This window comes from Hyperolius riggenbachi, chromosome 7 (assembly GCF_040937935.1).
Source record: "Hyperolius riggenbachi isolate aHypRig1 chromosome 7, aHypRig1.pri, whole genome shotgun sequence".
In the NCBI taxonomy this organism is placed as follows: Eukaryota; Metazoa; Chordata; class Amphibia; order Anura; family Hyperoliidae; genus Hyperolius; species Hyperolius riggenbachi.
In genome coordinates this window covers 5,643,857-5,667,799 of record NC_090652.1, presented here as the reverse complement: position 1 = coordinate 5,667,799, position 23,943 = coordinate 5,643,857, and the positions used below count along the sequence as shown (strand labels likewise).

Genomic DNA, 23,943 nt, shown 5'->3' with positions numbered 1-23,943 from the left:
GCGGGGTTGCAGCGGATTACTTGGGAGCACTGAAGCGAACTATAAGGAAGCTTTTGCCAGCGAGGGCCACAAAATATTGTATCGAGGGCGGCAAATGGCCCGCGGGCCGCGAGTTTGAGACCCCTGCTCTAAATACATACACGGTGGATTTCTCTGTTTTCCTTCTGTCCTGTGCAAGAGTTCAGCTCCACTTTGAGGGATGGGAATAAAGTTTACAGTCAATTAAAAACATTTTTCAGTAGAAAAATACATCTATTTATACATATCTGAGCATAAGTCCTGAACAAGGGACAAATGAGGAGGGAGGAAAGACTTTGGCTTCCAAAGAGGGACTGTCTCGCCTAAAAATGGACATTTGGGAGCTATGATTAAACGCACAACATACGTTCTATCAGTCGCCAAGAAAACAGTGTGGGCGATCACAAGATGTTCAGTTCAGCTTCCTGGATTCTAAACACAGCCTATTGCCGGCATACGCTGCGCGACACATGTCTGGCGTTACGTGCGACTTCTATTCCCTGATCGAGAGTTATACAGGAAATAGCGATCATCTTCTGCCGCTACACCACTTCTGCATTTTAATTAGTTTTACAATTTCTCTGCGTTTTAAAATTGCATGACAGGTCTGCTTTTTCTTTTTCTTTTTTTTACGTGCGATTTGTGTTTCAATGTAGTCCAAAGGCAACGCAGAAACATTACGTTGTTTTTCAATAAAAATTGTGCTTGAGTATTATATTGATTAGGTATATTTACATACATTTATTTATTGTATTTATAAATTGCCAGCATATTACGCAGCGCTGGACATTAGTTTAGGTTACAGATAGAGTTGGGCCGAACGGTTCGCCTGCGAACGGTTCCATGCGAACTTCAGTGGTTCGCGTTCGCGTCCCGCAGGCGAACCTTTGCGGAAGTTCGGTTCGCCCCATAATGCACATGGAGGGTCAACTTTGACCCTCTACATCACAGTCAGCAGGCCCAGTGTAGCCAATTAGGCTACACTAGCCCCTGGAGCCCCACCCCCCCTTATATAAGGCAGGCAGCGGCGGCCATTACGGCCACTCGTGTGCCTGCATTAGTCAGAGTAGGGCGAGCTGCTGCAGACTGTCTCTCAGGGAAAGATTAGTTAGGCTTAGCTTGTTCCTGTCTGGCTGCATACCTGTTCTGTGAACCCACCACTGCATACCTGTGCTGTGAACCCACCACTGCATACCTGTGCTGTGAACCCGCCACTGCATACTTGTTCTGTTTAGTGAACCGCCACTGTATACCTGTTCTGTTTAGTGAACCCGCCACTGCATACCTGTTCTGTTCAGTGGACCCGCCACTGCATACCTGTTCTGTTTAGTGAACCCGCCACTGCATACCTGTTCTGTTCAGTGGACCCGCCACTGCATACCTGTTCTGTTTAGTGAACCCGCCACTGCATACCTGTTCTGTTCAGTGGACCCGCCACTGCATACCTGTTCTGTGAACCCACCACTGTATACCTGTTCTGTTCAGTGAACCCACCGCATCAGTGCGCATACCTGTGCAGTTAAGTGAACCCGCCACTGCATACCTGTTCTGTTCAGTGGACCCGCCACTGCATACCTGTTCTGTTTAGTGAACCGCCACTGTATACCTGTTCTGTTCAGTGAACCCACCGCATCAGTGCGCATACCTGTGCAGTTAAGTGAACCCGCCACTGCATACCTGTTCTGTTCAGTGGACCCGCCACTGCATACCTGTTCTGTTTAGTGAACCGCCACTGTATACCTGTTCTGTTCAGTGGACCCTTCTTAAAAAGGCAGCAAAATAAAAGGCAGTTTAGGCGCCAAAACCTGACCTTGCCCCAGGCGCAACTTGGTCTTGATCCGTCCCTGCACTCTCGCCATGGTGCGCACCAGTAAAGCACGGCCGTCACTACACAAACAGCTGTTTGCGGTGCGTTACACGATGAGTTTGGTGTGTCAGTGTGAAGCAGTACCTTAATTACACTACCTGATTGATGTATACACATGCAAGATGTTTGAAAGCACTTTAGGCCTGTCATTTAGCATTCAATGTGATTTCTGCCCTTAAAACGCTGCTTTGCGTCAAATCCAGATTTTTCCCGGGGACTTTTGGCATGTATCCCACTCCGCCATCCCCCCCTCCAGGTGTTAGACCCCTTGAAACATCTTTTCCATCACTTTTGTGGCCAGCATAATTATTTTTTTTTTTCAAAGTTCGCATCCCCATTGAAGTCTATTGCGGTTCGCGAACTTTAACGCGAACCGAACCTTTCGCGAAAGTTCGCGAACCCGGTTCGCGAACCGAAAATCGGAGGTTCGGCCCAACTCTAGTTACAGACAATATTTAGGGGTGACATACAGCAATAAGACAATACAGGAATACAAGAAAGACCAGATCACACAGCACAGTATGAGTACAAGGTAATGCTTAGTCATTGGATGGGAGCATGGAGATTAGGCAAGTTAGGTTCACTCAGATCCATAGGATGGGTGTATGGTAATGGAGGTGCGTGAACAGGTAGGAGACATAAGGGGGAGGACCCTGCCCAAAGGCTTACAATCTAGGAGAGGTAGGGACACAAAAGGTAGGGGACCAGAGTTCAGCTGTAGGTTTAGAGCACGTGAGGGGTGGTAGGCCAGAGTGAAAAGGTGAGTTTTGAGGGCCTTCTTGAAGATGTTGAAGGAGGGGGCTGCCCTAATGGGTGGAGGTAGGGAGTTCCATAGTGTTGGAGCAGCTCTTGAGAAGTCCTGGAGGCATGCATGGGACTGGGTGATGCGCGGGGGGGGGGGGGGGGGGGGGTGGCGGTCAGGCGAAGTTCATTGGAGGAGCGGAGTGAGCGGCTAGGTGTGTATCTCTGAGTGAGATCGGAAATGTAGGTTGGACAGGTTTTGTGGACAGATTTGTAGGTCAGACACAGTATCTTGAATCTGATTCTGGACTGGATAGGAAGCCAGTGGAGGGATTCAGAGGGGATCCGCCGTGGTGGAGCGATGGGAGGAGTGGATAATTCTGGCTGCCGCATTCATGATGGACTGCAGTGGGGCTGTTTGGGTCATAAGGAGACCAGACAGAAGGGCATTGCAGTAGTCAAGGCGGGAAATTATGAGGGCATGGATGAGGAGTTTGGTGGTGGCAGAGGTCAGGAAAGGTGAATCTTGCAGATGTTACGAAGGTGGAAGTTGCAGGACTTTGTGAGGTTTTGGATGTGGGGAGTGAAGGAGAGTGCGGAGTCCAGGGTGACACCCAGACAGCAGGCTTGAGAGGTAGGGCGAATGGTAGTGTGGTTAACAGTGACATGCACATCTGGGAGGTTCGTGGATGTCCGGGGTGGGAAGACCATAAATTCCGTTTTGTCTAGATTTAGTTTCAGGAACCTAGCGGACATCCCGGAGGAGATGGCTGATAGGCAGGAGGAGACCTTGTCCATGATAGTGGTGGATATGTCAGGGGTGTGGAGGTAGATCTGAGTGTCATCTGCATACAGATGATAGTTAAAACCCATGGAGGAGATAACCTTGCCAATGGAGGATGTGTATATGGAGAACAGTAGGGGCCAAGGACAGAGCCTTGGGGGACTCCCACTGAGAGGTGGTTGGGGGTGGATGAAAACTCATGTACATCATGTACATTAACTTCTTCAGTATGCACAAAAAATAAACGCAAACCGAACATACAGACATGCATAAAAATTGCAAAAACGCACCGAAAAGTTCATTGAAAAACACCCCCCAAAAAGAATAGATCAGAAGATTAAATCTTTCGACACAATTTGAACAATAAAAACTAATTGGATGGCAATTATCGAATGATCCCATTAACGTAAGGATTTCAGAAGGTTTTACATTCCGATTCGATCATAAAATCCAGCTTTCGGATATTTTTTCCTTTTCCAATCGACCAAAGAATCGTTCCACATCGATTTGCACCACACACAGCACAGTTTTCTATACAATTCAAGCATAAAAATTGCATCGAAAGATCGAACCTAAAGGAAAAATTGTACTGTGAGGCCCTGTTTACATCATAAATCGCAATTGCTGACGCCAGCGTTTTGCGATTTTGTGGGCAATTTTTTTTTTTAGCGCTTCCCAGAGCTTACTTGCGCGTTAGTGATTTTTAATAAAAACGCTTTTCTAAGCGCTTTTGCAGAGCGATTGATTTTTTCACTTCCTGACATTAGTCAGGAAGTCAACTCTCTGACCCGGAAAATAATAAATACAATGGGCTTGAGTCACAAAGTTAGCACACGAAGTGCCGTTCGCAGACTTTTGCGCGTGCGAATCACGGCAAATTGCCAACTTTTTGAGATAAGAAAGAGCGACACTTAAGCCACGCCCCTAATCATACCCCCAACACACCCCTAGGCTCGCTTACTATAAAGATTTCATAGGAAAAATATGCTGTTTTATAACTGAAACCACACTGGTCCTTCCTATCCTGGTTCATTTCCCTTCATATTGACATTTGAAAATAAGAAATATATCCATTTAAAGGATGGTAAAAAAGTTTGGAGTCCATTAAACACATTTCCAGTAGAAAAATACATATATTTCCACAGTTCTGTACATCAGTCCTGAAAGAGGGACACATGAGGACGAAAGTGGGACAGAGGGACAGGGCTCCCAAAGAGGGACAGTCCTTCCAAAAGAGGAACAGTTGGGAGCTGGTGCTGGCCAGCTGTGTGCGTCCCACAGTGCGTGACCGTGGCCGGGAGAACACTGCGCATGACGTTGCCGTAAGGTGACACTGTAGGATGCGAGTCCAGCAGCAAGTAGAATGTACCATACACCTCCAGGGATGTGCCGGTACAGTGGTTCCCAGGCAGCAAGCAGGATGCAGCAGTGCAGGCCTCTTCTCCTGATACCCACTGTCTGCAAGGAGCACAGAGGAGAGAATCCAGCAGTTCAGCCATCAGTTCTAGATACTAATAAAGGCCCAGTGCACACCAAAAACCACTAGCAGATCGTCAAAACACTAGAGGTTTTTGAAGCAGATTTCAGAGCGATTCTAGGCATGTTTAGAGAGATTTTCTTTTTTGTGTAGCAGATTTCATATATTGTTACAGTAGAGCTATTACTGAACAGCTTCTGTAAGAAAAATGCCTGGAAAACCGCTCTGATCTGGCGTTTTTCAGAGCGGTTGGAGCTCTTCCTGCACTTTACATTGAGGCAGAAACGCTTCTGCAAACCGCAAACGTGCAGCAGGAGGCATGTTTGCAGTTTGCTAAAAACCCCAAACCGCTGGTGTGCACCATCCCATTGAAATACACTAGCAAAGCGTTTTCACTCGGCGGAAGCGGTTGGCGGATTGCTTTTAAAACCGCTCGGTGTGCACTGGGCCTGCTACAGTAAAGCTGTTAGTGAACAGCTACTGTTACAAAAACGCCTGGAAAACTGCTCTGATCTGGCGTTTTTCAGAGCAATTTTCCACTTTCCTACATTTTAACATTGAGGCAGAAACGCCTCAGAAATCTAAAAAAAATGCTGCAGCCTGGGAGTTTGTGTAAAAAACGAACCACACTGGTGAGCACTGTCCCATTCACTTTCATTAGCCAAGCAGTTTTTAACTAGTTAGCATTTTTAAAAACGCTCCAGAATTGCTTTGCTGTGCACCAGCCCAAACTTTTCCTCAGCACTGGATGAAAAACTCAGAACACCTTTCTGCTGCTGGCTTGTCCTGACTCTCCTCCCAGCCTCTCAGCCAGTCTCTTCCTCCCTTCTTCTTTCCTCTCCCTTCTGGAAACTTCTTGCATAGAATATTGACTGAAACAGAGCGCTCCATCTTGGGTTGAAGAAACAGTACTACAAGATTACAAAATAAATGGTAACATTGCGAGTGCTACATATACAATAGATTATTTAGTCACTGTTTGCCGATTGTAAAATCTTTCCTCTCCCATATTTACATTTTGAAATGTATCTCTGGTGGTGACCTCTTTAGTTCTGCCAGGTGATCTGTACTGAATGTTCGATACTGAGAGTTCTATGCACAGGGAGATATTGCTTCCTTGGCAGTTGGAAAAAGCCGATATTTCCCACAATGCAATTCACAGACAGCAAACTTTCCGGGCCGTGGTCAAGTCCGCTGGACTCGGGAGTACACACGCACTTCCGTGGGAAGATGTAGTCGGCGCACGCAGTCTTACTGCGCCTGGGCCGACCCCGCCGACCAGGGCTTTAGAACAGGCTGCTTATGCATGATAAGAAGGAGACGTCGGGCCATGGGAGGTGTGGTAGGCCTATGCTCTCCTCTCCCCCCACACACACACACAGCGGGGTCCATTTCCGATTCTATTTAGGACTAAGGAATCCTTTAACATGTGTAGCAATTTTTGGGATGATATTATGTCTGGGGCCTTTGCTATTAACTGATACACTCAACACAAAATGACGCAAAATTACGCCTGATTGGGAAATGATCTTTCCTGGTTACGGTTACAAATGAAATTACAAAATTTTCTCCAAATTTCCCATTATGATTTTGCATGGTAATTGCGAATTACGATGTGAAATTACAATTATGGGAAATTCGTGCTCGTCCCTTCTTGTAAATGATTTTATACTTTTGTGATTTTTTTATTGTTGTGTTTGTTGTCTGGACTGTGTCCCAAAATGATCCAAATTCTGCCCTTCCTGTAAGCTGTTAGGCATAGCGCCCCCTGGGAGCAGAGCTTGGCGGTGTAACTGATCAATAATGGTTCCTGATCCACAGATCACTCTCAGACAGCGCGGTGTTATCATCACTCCGTCTGTGGCTTGGATTTCATGGGGGAGGGGAGGGGGTCGATGCAGTTGCTCATCTGCTGTCTGCTTGTCTAATTTTATTATCTTTCTATTAGCACAGAGTGCCGGACGCAGACGCACGCCGCCAGGCCGGACAGAGACGCAGGAATAAATATCAGGTTACTCAGAGCTTCGCTGGTCCCTAAAAGACCCCATCCTTTTCAAACCTGGCGTCATTGCTCTGTGATCTGCGGGACCGCGTTTCCATAGCGCTGGAGTATCGACCCTGCTCATGGCGTGCGTCCGCCAATCTCAGGGGAACCCAGAGGCGTGCGCCAAGTTTCAGATTTTTTTTTACAAAACTGAATTAAAAAAAAAAAAAATCTTTCTGCTCCATTTTCACATCGCCACCTTCACATCGCCGCCTTCACAGTCCTCCGCCGCTGCGTTTCGGGTCCTCTGCATGGAAGAAACGCCAGTACACGGATCTGAGAGCCCCAGCAGGTGCATCAGGCTACAGTTGGTTTGTAAAAGACCAATGGGAATCCTCCATGAAAACCAGGAAGCATTTTCATTGGTCCACTACTCAGTGAACCAATAAGAATCCTCCTTGGGGAGGGATGATTCCCATTGGACTATTGCAAACCAATTGTAGCCTGATGCTTCTGCTGGGACTCTGAGATCGGTATTCTCTAGTTATCTGGCTTGCAGTCACTGCCATGTATCCCCTTTTCTTATTTCTCTCTGCTTCATACACAATAGGGGAATGATAGCTGAGTGAGTTGTGCGCCCCCTTCTACACTGCGCCCTGAGGCTGGAGCCTCTCTCGCCTCTGCCCCGCCCTGCACCCCCTCCTACACTGCGCCCTGAGGCTGGAGCCTCTCTCACCTCGGCCCCGCCCTGCACCCCCTTCTACACTGCGCCCTGAGGCTGGCCCCTCTCTCACCTCGGCCCCACCCTGCGCCCCTCCTACACTGCGCCCTGAGGCTGGCCCCTCTCTCGCCTCGGCCCGGCCCTGCACCCCCTTCTACACTGCGCCCTGAGGCTGGCCCCTCTCTCACCTCGGCCCCACCCTGCGCCCCTCCTACACTGCGCCCTGAGGCTGAAGCCTCTCTCACCTCGGCCCCGCCCTGCACCCCCTCCTACACTGCGCCCTGAGGCTGGCCCCTCTCTCGCCTCGGCCCCACCCTGCGCCCCTCCTACACTGCGCCCTGAGGCTGGCCCCTCTCTCGCCTCGGCCCCACCTTGCGCCCCTCCTACACTGCGCCCTGAGGCTGGAGCCTCTCTTGCCTCTGCCCAGCCCTGCGCCCCCTCCTACACTGCTCCCCGAGGCTGGAGCCTCTCTCGCCTCTGCCCAGCCCTGCGCCCCCTCCTACACTGCTCCCTGAGGCTGGAGCCTCTCTTGCCTCTGCCCAGCCCAGGCAGGAGGACCTGAAAGGTGTCAGGTGAGTACCATGTGAAACATACACGTGGAAAAGCCTACTGAGTTATTGTGCTGGATCCAAAGCTGTGTTCTGCTTGTCGTAGTGGAATTTGGCAAATCCATTAACTAGGTGAGCTGAGCGTTCAGTGAAATCGCTAGTGTTTTGAAAACCCCTCCCTAAACGCTCAAAAAAATCCCTCTAGTGGGTTCCAGCCCTCACCGATTCCAGAGTCAGGCTCATCCATGTCGCTAGGGAGGTTAAACTTAATGTTAAGGTACCCTTTAACGGTACAATTGTTTCACCAAATGCGATCTTTCGATGCGATTTTTACAATAAAATTGTATAGAAATTTTGCAGTTTATGAAGGCAATCGATAAGAAACAATTCTCTGGTCGATTGCTAGATAGGATAAAATCGATCCGAAAGTTGGATTTTATGATTGAGTTTGAAGAAAGAATCGTTCAGTAAATGTGAACAATAGATAACTGCCTTCCGATTAGTTTTGAAGGTTCAAATTGCATCGAAAGATCGGGGCAGCACGGTGGCGTAGTGGTTAGCTCTCTCGCCTTGCAGCGCTTGGTCCCTGGTTCGAATCCCAGCCAGGGCACTATCTGCAAAGAGTTTGTATGTTCTCTCCGTGTCTGCGTGGGTTTCCTCCGGGCACTCCAGTTTCCTCCCATATTCCAAAAACATACAGATAAGTTAATTGGCTTTAGTGTTGGGCGAACAGTGTTCGCCACTGTTCGGGTTCTGCAGAACATCACCCTGTTCGGGTGATGTTCGAGTTCGGCCGAACACCTGATGGTGTTCGGCCTTTTAAGTTCGGGTTCGTCCCGAACAACTGAATGGCCGCCGAACAGGGCCCTGTTCGCCTGAACATGCCGCAATACGGCCCCCCTATGGGGTCGCAGGCATAAGGGGGGAGCATGCCCCGATCGCGGGGGGGGGGGGTCGGAAATTCCCCCTACCCCCTCCGCTAGCGCTCCCCCCTCTGCCCGCTTCCCCATAAAAAAGTTTAAGGCAAGTTAAATAGTACTTGGTGGCTGGCACTGGCAGTGGAGTGAGGAGGAGGAGGAGTCCGAGTAGCAGAGTGACGCGTTGAGGCCGGGCAGCGGGTGGTTCAGCGGTAGTACCCTTGTGGTACTTCCGCCCTTTTTCTGACCTCACGTCCTCTGCATACGAGGGTACGCGTCACGCGTACCCTCGTATGCGTCATCACGTAGAAGACGTGAGGTCAGAGAAAGGGCGGAAGTACCACAAGGGTACTACCGCTGAACCGCCCGCTGCCAGGCCTTAACGCGTCACTCTGCTACTCGGACTCCTCCTCCTCCTCACTCCACTGCCAGTGCCAGGCCAGCCACCAAGTACTATTTAACTTGCCTTAAACTTTTTTATGGGGAAGCGGGCAGAGGGGGGAGCGCTAGCGGAGGGGGTGGGGGGAATTTCCACCCCCCCCCCCCCCGCGATCGGGGCATGCTCCCCCCTTATGCCTGCGACCCCATAGGGCCCCCAAAATGGGCATGTTCGGGGGTCCCATTGACTTCCATTGAGTTCGGCGTTCGAGCCGAACATGCCGAACATCTGGCCCATGTTCGGCCCGAACCCGAACATCCAGGTGTTCGCCCAACACTAATTGGCTTCCCCTAAAAAAATTGGCCCTAGACTACAGTACTTACACTACATAATATAGACATATGGCAATGGTAGGGATTAGATTGTGAGCTCCTTTAAGGGACAGTTAGTGACAAGACTATATATATATATATATATATATATATATATATATATATATATATATATATACACTGTACAGCACTGTGTAATATGTCGGCGCTATATAAATACTAAATAATAAAGAATAATAATAATTTAGGGAAAAATTGTACCGTTAATGGCAACCTTAAGATTATGAATCCAACCCCAAAATGATGCTCAGCAATGCGATTGTAATCGGTTACTGACTTCTCCTCATTGGAGGGATTCGGGGGAGTCTTTGGCTGCACGTTGTCTATACGTTATTCTATACGGTGGCATTTGTAGGCGGTACTCTGTGCATTGATAACTCTAATGCTGGCACTATACACTCATAAATCCTTCTGTCCCTTCTGCTTTTACCCGCGATTATAGGTCACCTCGCAGAGTACCCACAATGCTCCTGTGCCCAATTTGTGCCATCTCTGGGTATTAGCATAAGCCTCTTACAGGGCTGCACAGATGTGTAAATATATTACGCTGCTCTGCCTCCTCTCCAATGTCCCGGCGGGGGCTGCTAAACGCAATGCCAGGACGCGGGGGAAATCTGTCATCCTTCAGCTGAGCTAAGCGTTAGGTGATCATCACTACCAGATCGACCATCAGATAGATCCCTCTATGATCAGATCTATGTGGGCAATTGTCAACACCTCTCCAACACCCATGCCAAGTGGTAGCGAGTGCCTGGCAGCTGACAGGAAGTGAATGCACCGCCTTCAGCCTTCTGTGTGCCGAGGGAGGGGTGACAAAAACAATGTGAATATTGGTTAAGTAGACCCACTGTATGCTTGAAAAAAGGGCGTCAGAAAATTTGCCCCCCCTACCCCGGTTCGGCTAGTAGAATCTACATTTTTCGTGTATAAATTACCGTAGTAAAATATCAGTAAATGATAACCATATTTTATGAAAAAAATAATCTAACACTATGCTCACACAGAAACCTCACTTACTGATGCCTAATTTTAACTGCCCCCCCACACCTGACACTGAAAATCACCCTTTACCCCAATCTTAACCGTTCCCCCAACACCTAACACTTAAAGGAAACCACTAATGTCCCCCCCCCCCCCCCAAAAAAAAAGAGTTTCACTTACCTAGGGCATCTGCCAGCCCCCTGCAGCCTCCCTGTGCCCGCGCCATCTCTGAACCATCTCGTACTGCGCCTTCGCAGGACACTCCCGGCGACGGGAGAGTGAACGAGGACGTGCCAGGGCCACGTAGACGTAGTTGCCATTGACTTACAAGTCGCCAGTAACGAAAGTGAGCCGTGGCAGGCACAGGGAGGCTGCAGGGGGCTGGGAGAAGCCCCAGGTAAGTTATTTTTTTTTCCGAGGGGGGGGGTTAGAGGTTCTTAGTAAATACACCCCTTACGCGTAACCTTAACCACCACCACCCCTTGACCTAACGCTTAAAAGCATCCCCCCTCATGCCTAACCTTACCCGTCCCCCCATTCCTAACGCTTAAAACCCCCTCCCCACGAATTGTCTTAACCGACTCTTGCCGCCAATCCCCCACAATTACGATGACGTTAGGGGACCACCATAAGCGACATTATTAATTGCAGCTATACTGTGAAATGCGCTATATAGCCGCAATTTATAATGACTCCTATGGTGGCGCCCAAGTTTCTGCCGATAGCGGGCGCCTAGATTTCCCACTTCGATTGCAATTCCCTCTGCCCTCGCTCTGCAACATCTGGCCCGACTGGTGCGATTGGAAATTCCCGGTCATTTAGTATGAATGGCAATTGCGCAAAAAACGCGGCATGTGGTACATTTACGATTCAAAAAGAATGTCGCAGTGCAGCAGTGGAGAGGAAACAGGACGGTTGCACAAAAAAAAGTGTCCAAGCACAATCAAAGCAATCAAACTGTTCTACACCCCCCCCCCCCCCCCTCCCTCCATATCGATCTGTGTCATTTTGGCCAAGAATCTAGCATTCAGCTGCCTGATCTCTCTCTGCCAAGGGCCGGAGCTACCATAGAAAAAAATGGGCAATTGCCCCAGGGCCCCAGAGCCTGCAGGGGCCCCCAATGTGTCCCTCCCCCATCTTAACTGTTGCTTCCCAGGGACTCTGCAGAGTCTGTTAAGTTGGGAGGTGATTGGGGGAGGGTCAGCAGCCAGCTCAGGGGACCAGGAGGGAAATTTGGCTGCAACAAAGGGCCTCTAATGACGCTTTTTGGTAGGGGGCCCCCAGGCTAATTTTGCCCTGGGGCCCAATTGGTACTTGAACCGGCCCTGTCTCTGCCCTGCTCCATACTGCAAAGCACTCATTGCCCAAAATGTCACCCCATCCATCAATCCCTGATCACTAAGGGTGACTGAGCGTGTTTTGTTTTAGTATTACCATATCACGTGACTGGGGTATGTATGTCATTCTGTATGTCTATTCTTTTTCTTGTAATTAATAAAATCAATGCTCTGATATTTTTACTTCCTGTGTCTCTTGTTATTTCCTGTGTTTGTTGAGCGACCGCCAAGTCGAATTCCTCGAAAGTTAAACTTACTCGTCTAATCTGATTGTGACAGAGGAACAGGCCTCAGTATGCTGGACTATATGGCTCTGTCCTATAGGACCTCTGTAAACACAATTTTCTAAAATATACATTTTTTTCGATTCCGGAAATACGATCGATTGGTTATAACTTTTGAAAACATCTGACCAATGTATTACACGTGTTTAATCAAATGTATATATATTCTATAAATTAAAAGTTACACAATAAATGGTATCAACCGGTATCAAAAACTTCTATTAATTAAGAAATTGACAACCTACCCTACACCATTCAATTTTCAGTAAAAATTGATCAGAATTTTCTGCCTTTCCTGATCGACTTCTATTGAAATAAAACAGGAAATTTGGCCACATTTCTTAGTCGTATTAGAAGGGGGGAAAAAAGAGCTTTTAAATCTTCTGTTCAACTGATCTTTTGATTGTATCATGTGTGGCCACCTTTACAGTCTACCTGTAGGTAAAAAAGTTCCCCATTTAGGGGTCGAGTCACACAGTTTACTTACTTTTCACCTTACAGGTGGCAATAAAAAACTGTTGATTTGGCGGCCAATCGACCATCCGATTCAATCATTATTATCCAATCGGATGCTTGGTCGGAAGTACAGTCGGAAGTACGTCCGCGAACTTCCAGAGGGTCCCAGCGCTGGATCGGTGGTCCATTGGACATGGGACACCTCTGAAGGACCCCTGTACTGAGGGAAGTATGTGACTTTCATGTCAAACTTCGGTCCGCGGGCCAAATCTGGGCCTCAGAGCCATTACATTTGGCCCCAAGTGGTTCCCCCACTTTACGTTATATTTGGCCCATCAGGGAAGTTATATTGGAGCTGAAGCCCTAGAACTGTATAGTGGAGGTCACTAGACACCAGGGAGCTGTATAGTGGAAGGTGGGGGTCACTAGACACCAGGGAGCTGTATAATGGAGGGTGAGGGTCACTAGACACCAGGGAACTGTATAGGGGAGGGAGGAGGCCACTAGACACCAGGGAGCTGTATAGGAGTTGGAGGGGGTAATTAGACACCAGGGAACTGTATAGTGGAGGGTGGGGGCTACTAGACACCAGAGAACTGTATAGTGGAGGGTGGGGGCCACTAGACACCAGGGAACTGTATAAGGTGGCCACCAGACATTGAGGTTGGCCCGTGGATAAGTCCCAGTGTTCAATTTCGGCTCACTTTGAATTTGAGTTTGACACCCCTGTTTTAAAGTGTATCAGAGACTTAATATACAAAGAATCGATACTTACCCGCGGCTTCTGGGTCTTCTGATCATGTGCAGAAGACGACGACTGATGCGGCTGAGCCTGTTACCGGGGCTGATTGCTGCTAAACTGAGACACGCGGGAGGATGGTGAGGAACTGACACGTGTTTATGGGGCGGGGGGAAGCCGCGGGTAAGTATCGATTCTTTGTATATTAACGTCTCTGATACACTTTAAAGTCTCAGGTTTGCGTTAACCAGTTAAATGAAGGTCCGATCCATATAACAGCGGCCTCTGACTGCAGCGTAGAGATGGCCCGAACGGTTCGACCGCAAACTTATTCATGCGAATATCGGTGGTTCGTGTTCGTGGTAAACCGCGAACTTTATGCGAGTTCAACCCGCCCCCTATACTACATCATTAGGCTCAACTTTGACCCTCTACATCACAGTCAGCAGACACATGGCAGCCAATCAGGCTGCACTCCCTCCTGGAGCCACTCCCCTCCTTATATAAAGCAGCAGCGTCGGCCATAATCTCACTCAGTGTGGCTGCAGGAATTAGATAAGGTAGAGGAACCTGCTGTAGACATAGGGAAAGCTTAGTTAGGCTCTTGTTGGGCTTGTTAGCTTGCTCCTTGCCGATACTTATTGTTAAAAAGCACCCCTCAACAGCTCTTTTGAGAGCTAATCTTGTTCTTGTGGTCTGTTTTTTTTTGTGTGTGTGTCCCACTGACACTTGCATATACAGCCCTGTCAGTTGCAGCTGGCCCTTGCTAATTCCTACTGTGCCACTGCCAGGCCCTGCACATTCAATGCCTACCTTTTCACTGGCTGCACATGTGTGACAGCTGCACATTTGTAATACCAATCACTGCATACCCGTTCACAGTACCTATGTGTGTGTGACAGCTGCACATTTGTAATACTAGTCACTGCATACCTGTTCACAGTACCTATGTGTGTGTGACAGCTGCACATTTGTTATACTAGTCACTGCATACCTGTTCACAGTACCTATGTGTGTGTGACAGCTGCACATTTGTAATACCAATCACTGCATACCTGTTCACAGTACCTATGTGTGTGTGACAGCTGCACATTTGTAATACTAGTCACTGCATACCTGTTCACAGTACCTATGTGTGTGTGACAGCTGCACATTTGTAATACCAATCACTGCATACCCGTTCACAGTACCTATGTGTGTGTGACAGCTGCACATTTGTAATACTAGTCACTGCATACCTGTTCACAGTACCTATGTGTGTGTGACAGCTGCACATTTGTAATACTAGTCACTGCATACCTGTTCACAGTACCTATGTGTGTGTGACAGCTGCACATTTGTAATACTAGTCACTGCATACCTGTTCACAGTACCTATGTGTGTGTGACAGCTGCACATTTGTAATACTAGTCACTGCATACCTGTTCACAGTACCTATGTGTGTGTGACAGCTGCACATTTGTAATACTAGTCACTGCATACCTGTTCACAGTACCTATGTGTGTGTGACAGCTGCACATTTGTAATACTAGTCACTGCATACCTGTTCACAGGTACCTGTGTGTGTGACAGCTGCACATTGTACTCATACCAGTCACTGCATACCTGTTCAGTGCACCTGCGTGACAGCATGCAGTGTTATAGTATATACCAGTCACTGCATACCTGTTCACTGTACCTGTGTGTGTGACAGCTGCACATTTGTAATACTAGTCACTGCATACCTGTTCACTGCACCTGTGTGACCGCACTCAGTGTTATATACCAGTCACTGCATAACTTGCTTCATTGTGGACAGACCAAATTTGATCAGCTGGACAGTCACTGTTGTTCTGTCATTGAGCTACCACAGCCCGGCGACCATATGGGCTTGAAAACCGCCACGGCCTACACTCTGGCCACAGTGCGCAGCAGTCCAGCACGGCCGTCACTACACAAACAGCTGTTTGCGGTGCGTTACACGGTGAGTTTTGTCTGTCAGTGTGAAGCAGTACACTAATTACACTCCCTGATTGATGTATACACATGCAAGATAAAAGTTTTAAAGCACTTTATGCCTCCAATTTAGCATTGCAATGTGATTTCTCCCCATTGAAGTCTATTGTGGTTCGCGAAGTTCGCGCGAACGCAATCTTTTGCGGAAGTTCACGTTCGAGGTTCGCGAACCTAAAATCTGAGGTTTTAGCCACCTCTACTGCAGCGTCGATACGTGTAAAGGCCAGGCATTTTTCTGTTGTAGAACTATAAGTCTCAGCACACAATAACTCCCGCCTGCCCCAATATCATCTCCTCTGGAACAGAGACAATCTATATGTTCCCTATCGCCAACAATCATTATTGAGGGCCAACAACACATGTAATGGAGAGGTACCACAATAAATCCATGTCACATTATTTCCTGAGAATATAAAATCTGTTTTTGTCCACTGGTCCTTTCTAACATTAACATTTCAGATTAACATTTGAATATAATGGTGGCCACTTATTATACAATCTGCCGAATGATCGATTGGACATGTTTGATCATTCCCACTAATGAATGAAAAAGTTGTGATATGATCCGATTAAAGAGATTATTATTTAGTATTTATATAGCACTGGCATCTTCCGTAGCACTGTACAGAGTACATAGTCATGTCACTGACTGTCCTCAGAGGAGCTCACACTCTAATCCTACCATAGTCCTAGTCTAATGTCCTACCATATTATTATTTTGTATTTATATAGCACTGACATCTTCTGCAGCACTGTACAGAGTACATAGTCATGTCACTGGCTGTCCTCAGAGGAGCTCACACTCTAATCCTACCCATGGTCATAGTCTAATGTCCTACCATATTATTATTATGTATTTATATAGCACTGACATCTTCTGCAGCACTTTACAGAGTACATAGTCATGCCACTGACTGTCCACATAGGAGTTCACAATCTAATCCTACCATAGTCATAGTGTAATGTCCTACCATATTATTATGTATTTATATAGCCCTGACATCTTCTGCAGCACATTACAGAGTACATAGTCATGTCACTGACTGTCCTCAGAGGAGCTCACAATCTAATCCTACCATAGTCATAGTCTAATGTCCTACCATATAATTATTATGTATTTATATAGCACAGACATCTTCTGCAGCACATTACAGAGTACATAGTCATGTCACTGACTGTCCTCAGAGGAGCTCACACTCTAATCCTACCATAGTCATAGTGTAATGACCTACCATATTATTATTATGTATTTATATAGCACTGACATCTTCTGCAGCACTTTACAGAGTACATAGCCATGTCACTGACTGTCCTCAGAGGAGCTCACAATCTAATCCTACCATAGTCATAGTCTAATGTTCTACCATACACTGTATTATTATTATGTATTTATATAGCACTGACATCTTCTGCAGCACTGTACAGAGTGCATAGTCATGTCACTGACTGTCCTCAGAGGAGCTCACAATCTAATCCTACCATAGTCATAGTCTAATGTCCTACCATATTATTATATTATGTATTTATATAGCACTGACTTCTTCTGCAGCACATTACAGAGTACATAGTCATGTCACTGACTGTCCTCAGAGGAGCTCACACTCTAATCCTACCATAGTCATAGCCTAATGCCCTAGTCACAGTCTGTGTATGCAGCCTCCATGCAGGAAGGGGAGTGATGATGATCTGGGACCCCCCTCCTCCTGTGTATGCAGCCTCCATGCAGGGAGGGGAATGATGATGAGCCAGGACCCCCCTCTCTCTCCCCCTCCTCCATCCGGTGTATGCAGCCTCCATGCAGGGAGGGGTGATGATGAGCCGGTACGCCCTCTCTCTCCCCCTCCTGTGTATGCAGCCTCCATGCAGGGAGGGATGATGATGAGTCGGGACCCCCCTCTCTCTCCCCCCTCCTGTGCATGCAGCCTCCATGCAGGGAGGGGAGTGATGATGATCCGGGACCCCCTCTCTCTCCCCCCTCCTCCTGTGTATGCAGCCTCCATGCAGGGAGGGGAATGATGATGAGCCGGGACCCTCCTCTCTCTTCCCCCTCCTCCTGTGTATGCAGCCTCCATGCAGGGAGGGGAATGATGATGAGCCGGGACCCCCCTCTTTCTTCCCCCTCCTGTGTATGCAGCCTCCATGCAGGGAGGGCTGAAGATGATCCGGGACCCACCTCTCACCCCTCTTCCCCCTCCTGTGTATGCAGCCTCCATGCAGGGATTGCTGATGATGATCCGGGACCCCCCTCTCACTTCCCCCTCCTGTGTATGCAGCCTCCATGCAGGGAGGGCTAATGAGGAGCCATGACGCCCCTCTCTCTCCCCCCTCCTCCCTCCTGTGTATGCAGCCTCCATGCAGGGATTGCTGATGATGATCCGGGACCCCCCTCTCTCTCCCCCCTCCTCCCCCTCCCTGGCTCTCAGGCTCCGGTTACTCTCCTCCCTTCTCTCCTCCTCCTCCTCCTCTGCTCACATCTCTGCTCAGACACCCGATCTGCTGCTGCCGCTGCTGCTGGAGCTGTGGCCCCCGGATCCCCCTGTCTTGTGGCACCCCGGGGTGGGGGGAGAGCTGCACCCTCCCTGCCCCCTGTACTGGGCGCTGAGGATCCCCCGGGAAGGAGAGAGCCCACAGGGGTAAGTCTGGAAGTCTCTTCCTTTTAGGGTGTGCTGTTTACATGTGTGGTGGGGGGAGGCAGCTCTGCACCCTCCTCCATCCCCTGTGCCCCCCCTCTTCTCTGCCACCCCTGGGCCCTGTTGCATGAGATGTCTGCAGGAAGAGGCCTCTTCTGGGTGTGGGATGCCCCGACCTCCTCCTCCTGCTTCTCCTCTGCCTGTGTATTCACTGGAACCCCCTGTGCCATCCAGCCCGTTGCCCAGGAATGCCAGCCAGTGGGCAGAGGGCTCTGGCATCTGCTGCTTGTTAATGATAATCTCCCTCCCTAAAATACCTCCTGGCACAGCATTCTGTATCAGTGCTGCAGGGCTGCGGGAACCAGCACCCCTGTGCCACAGAAACTATCCCACCCAGCCCTGTGCCTACAGCAATGCCCACCCACTGTCCCCACTCCTCTCTAGAGAAAGAAACGATTTTACTTTATTTTGTTCCAATCTATTTCACTTTATGTAATTATGTTACATTGTATCCTTTCTGCCTGTGCTGACTGCTCACATTGTAGCCTCTCTGCCTGTACTGACTGGTTACATTGTATCCTCTCTGCCTGTACTGACTGCTTACATTGTATCCTCTGCCTGTACTGTCTGCTTACATTGTATCCTCTCTGCCTGTACTGACTGCTTACATTGTATCCTCTCTGCCTGTACTGACTGCTTACATTGTATCCTCTCTGCCTGTACTGACTGTTTACATTGTATCCTCTCTGCCTGTACTGACTGCTTACATTGTATCCTCTCTGCCTGTACTGACTGCTTACATTGTATCCTCTCTGCCTGTACTGACTGGTTACATTGTATCCTCTGCCTGTACTGACTGCTTACATTCTATCCTCTGCCTGTACTGACTGCTTACATTCTATCCTCTGCCTGTACTGACTGCTTACATTGTATCCTCTCTGCCTGTACTGACTGCTTACATTGTATCCTGTGCCTGTACTGACTGCTTACATTGTATCCTCTGCCTCTACTGACTGCTTACATTGTATCCTCTGCCTGTACTGACTGCTTACATTGTATCCTCTCTGCCTGTACTGACTGCTTACATTGTATCCTCTCTGCCTGTACTGACTGCTTACATTGTATCCTCTCTGCCTGTACTGACTGCTTACATTGTATCCTCTGCCTGTACTGACTGCTTACATTGTATCCTCTGCCTGTACTGACTGCTTACATTGTATCCTCTGCCTGTACTGACTGCTTACATTGTATCCTCTGCCTGTACTGACTGCTTACATTGTATCCTCTGCCTGTACTGACTGCTTACATTGTATCCTCTGCCTGTACTGACTGCTTACATTGTATCCTCTGCCTGTACTGACTGCTTACATTGTATCCTCTGCCTGTACTGACTGCTTACATTGTATCCTCTGCCTGTACTGACTGCTTACATTGTATCCTCTGCCTGTACTGACTGCTTACATTGTATCCTCTCTGCCTGTACTGACTGCTTACATTGTATCCTCTGCCTGTACTGACTGCTTACATTGTATCCTCTGCCTGTACTGACTGCTTAGATTGTATCCTCTGCCTGTACTGACTGCTTACATTGTACTTGTTGTTTATATACTTAGTTACTTTATTATTATTTTTTGCAACAATCCTGAGACTGTACCCCCTCCCCCTCGGAGGAAGGAAGTGGGCTGGAACTTTTAGGGATAGGGTAACACTAGTAGGTATCCCAGTCATTGTTGTGTGCCTGGCTTGCTGGATGAGACCCCCAGCCCCCCCTTCATCACACACTCCTCTCCTCAAATCTGCCATTGTCAACCCTTTAACCCTTTGTGCTCAACTGAAGACCACCTGACTGTCTTCCAATTAACTTTCCCTTTTGTTTTTTATCTCCTTGGTCCACCTCTTGAACTTTCGTGACCTTTTTTCCTAAATGCTCACACATTCCTCAGTGCAGTTCTGCCCCCCCCCCCCCCCCCCCCCCCTTGCATGGGATCTGGGACAGGCCTGCTAATTCTTTATTCTAGTGAGTTCCAGCTGTGTTTGGAGGGGGTGAGTGCAGTAGCCACACAGTGAGCTTCCATTTTTTTCTTTAAATATATGTTTTTAAAAAGGGGAATACCTGTCAGTAAATTCCCCTGGCCCCGGCAGATGTGGAGGAGTGTCAGTGTGCGTCTAGGTGTGTTATTTAGTATTTATTCAGTGCCCACACCTTCCGCAGCGCTGTACAGAGTATATATTGTGCTGTCACATAACTCTCCCTCAGAGGAGCTCACAATCTAATCGCTACCATAGTCATATGTCTATGTATGTATTGTGTAGTGTATGCATCGTAGTCTAGGGCCAATTGGGGGGGGGGGGGGGGGGGATTAACTTGTCTGTAGGTATTTAGGAGGGAACCTGAGTGCCTGGGGGAAACCCAAGCTGACACACAGGGAGAACATACAACCCCTGTGCAGATAGAGGCCTGGCTGGGGTTGGAACCGGGGACCCAGCGCTGCAAGGCGACAGCGCTAATAACTACCCCACCATGATGTCCATTCCGTATCTCGCCAACGCCGTGGTGGTTTTGCTGGTAGATATTTCATAGGATAAAAAGAAAAGTATTATATTTGTTTTTACTAGCAGAGTAAATATATATTTTTTCAGAGGCCTTTGTGCTCCCAGCATGCACTGTGATAACTGTCACCCAACTGCCACCATGGCTGCCTGCTAACCCTCCGGTCACCGTTAGTAACCAAAACAAGAAATTATCCACTAGAAACCAGGGGAATTCACTCTCTATTGCTTTTCTGATTGGTTACTTTGGTTTAGGGGAGATGGGAGGGGCTAGGAACATGCTTGGATGACACACACACGCACGCACGCACGCACGCACGCACGCACACACACACGTAAGAGAGGCCTTCTGAGGTTGGTAGATTTCTAATACTAGCAGTAGAGTATTGTACCGTGTTATCCATCCATCTCTGAAGAAGGATTATTGGCTAAAAGCTTACTCTTGTCTGTGTATGGTGGCTGCCATGTTTATTATAAGAGCTGAACTCTCACACAGGACAGAAGGAAAACAGAGAAATGCACTCTGTATGTATTTAAAAAATTTAATCCTGTCTAATTCCCCCCCCCTCATCTGTGACTAATCACAAGTGTAATTTGATCCCCAGCTGTGTCAGCTGACTGCCTGGCAGAGCAGCTAATTTGTAAACACAGGATGTTAACAATATGTCTGCTTCCATTAAAGCAGGAAGTAGACATACTGCAGATTTATTGCAGGATTTGTATCAGCTGTAACTAAGACATTTTTTCTAAAAAGGTTATTATGCTGTTGCTTATCTTATAGAGCAGAGAGGAAGTTCTGAGTTCAGGTCCGCTTTAGAACAATACACATTACCTGGCTGTCCTGCTGATCCTCTGCCTCCAATACTTTTAAACCCAATCTACGTGTTACAATTCCCCCGTGCGCTTCAATCGATCGGATCAAAACGATTAAATCCGACAGGTCTGATTGGGACTCGATCGATGGTGTGATTGATTTTGCTTAGTTATCAATGCAAAATCGATCACACTATAGATCGAGTCCCGATCGGACCTGTTGGATTTAATCGATCCGATCAGATCGCATGGGGAATTGTAACGTGTAGATTTGGCTTTATTGAACAAGCATGCAGCAGATCAGGTGCTCTGACTGAAGTCAGACTGGATTAGCTGCATGCATGTTCCTGGTGTGTGATTCAGCCACTACTGCAGCCAAAGAGATCAGCAGGACTGCCAGGCAACTGGTATTATTTAATAGGAAATAAATATAGCAGCCTCCATACACCTCTCACTTCAGGTGTCCATTAGTCAGCCAATAAATGGTATCGTCCTGATTGAAAATCTCCCACATATTCCCAATAGACAGCTATGTGTGACTGTGTTACCAATACTGTAATAAGTGATTGGAGGTACATCACAAGCTAAGAGAGGCTCTGCGTCGTGCTGCGGTTTCCTGCGTGACTTGCCCAGAAGTGTCCGTATAGCACAGGTGGTCAGAAGATCTCAGATTAGCATGTGACTCATATAACATGATATAGAAGTGACATTTATGCCCGCATCCTCACGGATATTTTATTGTTGTTTTGGACGGGGTTAATATTATTATCATTGATGTGTAAAGCGCCAACATACGCCATGACACTGCACAAAGGAAGAAACAAACATGGGGTACATAATAATACAGACAATGGTATACACCAGTGGTCCTCAAACTAATGGCCCATACTCACGGGCTACATTTGTGGCCTATCGCCAGCACACGTGAGCGTGTGCGCGACAGGCCAGCGACAGCTCGTCGCCAGGTCCCTCCGCGTACACACGCGGAAGAGGGATCAGATGTGCGACAGAAGCGGTCACCGACGTTCCTCCCCCCTTGCCGGAAGCGCCGTCTATTTTCAATTATGTTGCTGTCGCTAGTCCGCATACTCACGCGGACTAGCGACAGTTGCGGCGAAGTCGCAGCGGCGATTGACCGCGCCAATCGCCTGGTGACAGCAGCAACGAGCGATGGTTCGGGGTGCGCGCCCGTGTTGTGCCTCATACTCACGGGCGACCTATCGCCGCAACACGTACGCGCCGCGTGTTGCGGAGACAATTGTAGCCCGTGAGTATGGGCCATAAGGCCCGCGGGCCGAATGCGGCCCCCTGAGGCTTTTTTACCGGCCCTCCAAACACAAATTTTATTACTTATAGATGCGGCAGCAGCACTGCTGGCACCACATTTCCACATGGTGCCAGTAAGAAGCAATTCGCTGGCTTCCAATCCAATTCCTGCTGTCCAATTGTATGGCAGGTTGTCACCTGAGTGTGCTTCACTGTCTGGTGTGCAAAACATTGTGGTGGGGGTGGGGGTTGGGTGGTTAGAGGTAATACAAAAGCAGTGTGTGTGTAGGGGTGGATAATTTGCAGTCTTTGCAATTACTGGGGAAAGGGGGTTGTTTTGGGGGGACTTTTGAAAATATGTATTTTGAACACTGATTGCTTTGCGTGAGGGGGATGGTGTTTCAGGCGCTGTTTACACTACCTAGGTTCAATGTAATGTTTTTCGACAACATTTTACGTACACTCCGGCCCCCCAGCTGTCTAAAGTATGTTGACCCGGCCCTTGACTAAAAAAGTTTGGGGACCCCTGATATACATCAATATACAAAATACAGAGTTGGTACACAATACAGAATTAGTAATAACAGTGACAAAATTAATAGGAATAAATGTGTAACAAAATCCAAGACACAAAAGGGAAAGAGAGCCCTGCCCTTGTGACTGAAGGTAGCCATACACCTGAAGATTATGGGCAGATTCGAAAATGAGACACATTTGTCTCTAATCGAATCTGCCCCAGCCCCAAGGGCTAGTCCACACTGGGCGATTTTTCAGCGATATGCTGATCACTGGCGATCAGCAAAATGCAGCTGCTAATGCAAGTCAATAGTACTGTGAGAAAACTAAGGAGCGCTAACGTCCCACAGAAGCTGCTGGTTAATTTCTACAGATGCACTATAGAAAGCGTTCTGACCAATTGCATGACGGCCTGGTACAACAGCTGCACCAAGGCTACTAGAGAAGCCCTGCAGCGAGTTGTTAAAACAGCAGAAGCCATTATTGGCACTGAGCTACCATCACTGGAACTTTTGTATAATACTTGCAGCGTGAGAAGGGCCAAAAAC

General features: G+C 48.1%; 1 protein-coding gene across 4 annotated transcripts in view; it reads left to right on the top strand.

The window, feature by feature from the left end:
- Window positions 1–18,089: 18,089 nt before the first annotated feature.
- Window positions 18,090–23,943, top strand: part of EPN2 (epsin 2) — a 123,243-nt gene continuing 117,389 nt past the window's right edge. For 3 of the 4 annotated variants that reach the window (XM_068243511.1, XM_068243512.1, XM_068243508.1), the window contains exon 1: window positions 20,954–21,154. The gene's annotated coding sequence lies outside the window, so the exon portion shown is untranslated. Of the gene's footprint in view, window positions 18,254–20,953; window positions 21,155–23,943 lie in introns of those variants that run through there. The other variant, XM_068243510.1, reaches the window with a different exon arrangement.